The sequence below is a fragment of the Phocoena sinus genome, chromosome 6 (assembly GCF_008692025.1).
Source record: "Phocoena sinus isolate mPhoSin1 chromosome 6, mPhoSin1.pri, whole genome shotgun sequence".
In the NCBI taxonomy this organism is placed as follows: Eukaryota; Metazoa; Chordata; class Mammalia; order Artiodactyla; family Phocoenidae; genus Phocoena; species Phocoena sinus.
In genome coordinates, this window is record NC_045768.1 from 10,835,500 (window position 1) to 10,840,051 (window position 4,552).

Consider the following 4,552-nt stretch of genomic DNA (forward strand, 5'->3'; position numbering starts at 1 on the left):
TCCCACCCCCGCTACTCCAGGCCCCTCTCTGTCACCAACCAGCATAGGGACGTGAATGTCTACATGTCTCTGCTCTTGGTCTTGGCTTCCCTCTTCTGTAAAGTGGGGCTCCTCACCCCATGTTAGAGAGAGCGATCAGGAACATCTGTGACACACGTGGCCTGGAGCCTGGACACAGTGAGCGCTCTGTTTGTATTAGGAGGAAACCCAGAGCCAGGGGAGAAGTGACCTGTGGTCACAGAGCAAGTCCAATGGCACAGCCTGTCTGCTCTGCTTTCTTCGAACTGCCCACCCCACCCATCTCTTTTCTCCAGGCTTAAACATATTTTTACCTCTACCTGATGTGACAGTGAATAGCTAGTGTGTTCAAGGTTTCTCTTGGGGGCGATGAAATGTTCTAAAATTGATTGTGGGGATTGTTGCACAACTCTGTGAATGTGCTGAAAACAATTAAGCTGGGCGCTTTATTTATTTATTTATTAATATTTGTTTAGTTGCATCAGGTCTTAGTTGCGGCACGCAAACTCTTAGTTGTGGCGTGCACATGGGATCTGGTTCCCTGACCGGGGATCGAACCCGGGCTCCCTGCATTGGGAGCATGGAGTCTTAACCACTGCACCACCAGGGAAGTCCCTTGAATTGGGTACTTCAAATGAGTGGATTGTATGCTTTGTGAATTATATCTCAATAAAGTTGTTATTTTTTTTTTTTTAAAGAGCAATACTGTACAAGAAAGAGTGCTGGGCTTGGAGATGGAGGCTCTGTCTGTTAGTAGCTGCACGAACTTCCTGAGCCCAGTTTGCTCATTGGTGACTCGGGTCCTGTTCCACACCCTGCCTTCCTCCCAGGAACTTGTAAGATCAGATGGGAAAGTTGAGTTGCAATACGACCAGAGGTAATAACCAGTACCAGTATGGTTTCTATAAAAATGGGTTTCTTACTCCAGATATTGACTGGATAAAGCAATGAACGTATACTTCACCAAAGAGGAAATACAAAGTGAAAATACATGGGGGAAAGTGTTCCTCCTCAGTTGTAATCAAAGGAATAGAAACAGTAGCAGCTTTAAGGTATCATTTTAGTATACCAATTTTGGTAAAAACCTTTAAAAAGTGGTGATATGCTCTGTGCAGGTGCAGTTATGGTAAAATCAATACATCCAGGTACTGTGACATAATATAAAATAGCATAATCCTCTTGGAAATCAATAAAGCAATATATAAGAGCAGAAATAAAGAGTAATATATTAACCAAAAATGTTAACATCTTTGATTCAAGTAATTCCACTGTATGGGATTTATGTTTGGCCGGCACCCACCTAAATGAACGTGACGATGTTCATCATGATATTATACATGATATTGAAAACATTGGAAGCTTACTATGTCCAATAAATACATTATGGCTTATCCACTTGAAGAAATACTATTAAGCCATTAAAAATGAGAATTGTAAAAACAACATAGTGATAAGGAAACTGCAAATGACCTAGCAGTAAAAGAAAAAAGTAGGAAGCAAAAAGTATGTGTGATATAATTGTAACTAAGTACAGCTATGTGTAGACTGTGGCAGATACTGTTGGTGACCAACACAACATTTGTTCCTTTGTCCTTCTCCTCTGTCCTCAAAATACTTGCTTTCTCAGCTTCACTTGAGCTGTGGAAGCCATGTTACCAGTAAGATATAAACCAAAGTCTCCCGGAGGAATTCAGGGCAATATGTTGCTTTACTGATAAATGGGATTCTCACAGCTTTCACCATCCCCTCCCTCTATCCTCATTCTGCCTTGAATTTAGGCAAGATGCCTGGAGTTGCAGCAGCCTCCTTGTGACAGTGAGGCAGCAAGCATGTTAAAAGGCAACCTATCAAGGATGATGGAGCAGCAACATTGAAAGACCCTGTGTCCATGACATCATTGTGCAGCCTCCCAACCTGGAAGCAAAGAAAATAAACCCCCATTTTATTTAAAGTATTGTTAGCTGCTGCTGAGAGCGTTACTAACTGATACATGGGCAAAGACTTGAAAATACGGTGGATGGTGTACAAGATTTGAAGTTGGACAGACTGGGGTTCCAATCCTATTTCTCCCACTCTGTTACTGTGTGATTTCAGGCAAGCCACTTCCCCTGTAAGCCTCAGTTTCCTCAGCTGTAAGATGAATCTAATGACACCCACCTGTTGGGCTTTTCTTTTATTTCCTTTTTTTTTTGAAAAAAAAAATCTTATTTATTTGGCCGTGTGGGTCTTAGTTGCAGAATCTTTTAGCTGCAACATGTGAACTCATAGTTGTGACATGTGGGGTCTATCAGTTCCCTGACCAGGGATCCGAACCCGGGCCCCCTGCATTGGGAGCGCAGAGGCTTAGCCACTAGACCACCAGGGAAGTCCCCCACCTGCTGGGCTTTTCAAGAATGGAATGACTTTGAAGTGCTTAGGTAACAGTAAAGTGGTATTCAGGTTTAGTCTCATCAAACTAAAAGTCAGAGGTAAAACGAAAAGGAAGGAGCTAGTGTGTTAGAGGAGGGGAACTGGTTATGAAATTTTTTTTCCCTTTTTTTGTCTCACATCTTCTTCAAGGCTGCTGTGGCTCTCTCTTCTCCTGTCGGTGACCCCAGCTTGGCATGGAAGGGTCTGGATCCAAGCCAAAGGGCTGTTTCTTGGTGCTGTGTGGAGGCGGCGGTAGGTGGAGCTCGAGGCTCTCCGCTGAGCTGGGCCGGGGAGTGGGACTCTTCACCTGGCCCTGGCAGGCGGATGGGCGCTGGGGAGGCTCGGCGTCAGCGGCTGTGACTCGAGGTAAAAATAATCAGGGAAGGACAGCTGCTTCCTTGTCAGCAACCAAGAGGGAAATAAAGCTCATGTCCCCTCCAGCGAAAACCTGCTCTCCGGGTCCCCTGGCTCCTGCCACCAACTGCTCGATGTCTGTGTGCCAATCCAATTTGAATGCCTGCGAGTCACCCCAGAGAGGGCTTATTTTAACTTCATCAAGTGCAGAGAAAAACATTCAGGCTGGAGTGCGGGAGGGGAGGAGTAGCTGCTTGGGGGCCCCAGCAGGGGATGGGATCCAGGGGCTGCTGCCCCTCCAGTGGTTGGACCTGGGGTCCCTGCCTCCTAATGTGGTTCAGCCAAGGCTCGGTGAGCACCCTGTGCGTGTTCCCCGAGCACCCCATGCATGTTCCCTGAAATCGGGAGGATAACGTCCCAACCCCTTGGCCCCGCTCAGGAAGTCCTTTCCGATGTCCTCAACCTCTCCCATCCCCTCTCTTCTCCAAAACCCTCCTCCAGCCTGTCCCAGGCTCTCCACGAAGGCCCAGACGGCCTGTTCTCTCATGTCTCCATGCCTTTGCACTCACCCTGCCTTCTCTTTGTTTCTTTGCCTGTTGGATGTCTACAAATTCTGGAAAGTTCCTAGTCATGCTTCAAGACTCAGTGTCACTGGCTGCTTCCCCACCTCTCTGGGCAGAGTGAGATGTTCTCCCTGGATCCCCGCAGGATTTTGTACCCGCCTCTGTTGTCACAAGTAAGTGGGGGTGTCTCCCTCCCTATCTTCTCTATCCTTCTATCCCTCTCTCCTACCCTCTTCCAACAAACGCACTGAACCCTACTCTCCACCAGGCCCTGTGCTGGGTGTCCAGGACAGATGTGAACCCCAGCCGGTCCCTGCAGCACGAGGATAGGTGAGTCTCTGGCCTCAGGGAGAGCACAGCAACAAAGCTGCCCAGAAACAGCTGCCTCCAAAGGACAAAGTGAGGAATCACGTTTGTTTATATTCCTTTTTTCCTCCTTTATTTTTTAATCAGGAATGTACGCAAGAGACTGTTTCTGACCGCGACTCCAATTACAAGAGACTTACATTTTTAGTACATTCATTTATTGTTTTTCTGTGCATGTAGTGCTTTAATAATGAAAATAACAAGAAATGTTTCAATAATAAAAATGGAAATAATTTAAAAATTGACGTTGACCTTTTTGCCGGGCTTAGTCTCTAAGACCTGCCACCCCCGGAGGTCATTTTACTTTGCCTGCACCCTTAAGAGAATAGAGCACAGTGTTCAAGGCAGCCAGAGCCGGGGTCAGAGAACCAGGACTTTTGGACACTGCTGCCTCCCTGTCCCCGAGTGGGAACAGGGGTGGTCGTTGAGCCCCCGGCCCACCTGGGATCCCCACCTCTGTCCCTGGGTTGGGGGGTCAGTAGTGCAGGGGCAGGGCTCTGGCCTGGGTGGAGGTTGTTTGTTTTGCATGTTTGGTAATTTGGAAACTCTGAAAGTTGAATTGTTCCTTAGGGCACATTAGAATATGCCGGCATCAAGGAGGCTGTGCCAGCATGTCCCAGGCTGAGTCTCTGGCTGGGTGTGGTAGGAGCTGTGGAGGTGGGCCTCTTGGAGGAGGATGGGTAGACGAGATGAGAGGAAGAAGAGGGAATTCTACGTGTGCAGGGCTGGGAGGGAGGGAGTGAAGACAGGACCGGAGACAGAAATGGGGGAATTAGCAGGGAGGCTCAGAGAGGTAAAGCAACTTACCCGAGGGCACACAGCTGGAGTGGCTGAGATGGGCT

General features: G+C 47.6%; 1 long non-coding RNA gene across 2 annotated transcripts; it reads left to right on the forward strand.

Moving 5' to 3' along the window:
* The first annotated feature begins 722 nt into the window (after positions 1–722).
* LOC116755758 lies at positions 723–3,883 on the forward strand. Of its 2 annotated transcripts, XR_004350454.1 has the most exons (5): positions 723–895; positions 2,578–2,679; positions 3,403–3,517; positions 3,613–3,674; positions 3,798–3,883. It is a non-coding gene; the product is annotated as an uncharacterized LOC116755758 (long non-coding RNA). The 2 variants fall into 2 exon arrangements; XR_004350453.1 differs by having other exon boundaries at positions 2,578–3,517.
* The last annotated feature ends 669 nt before the right edge of the window (positions 3,884–4,552 follow it).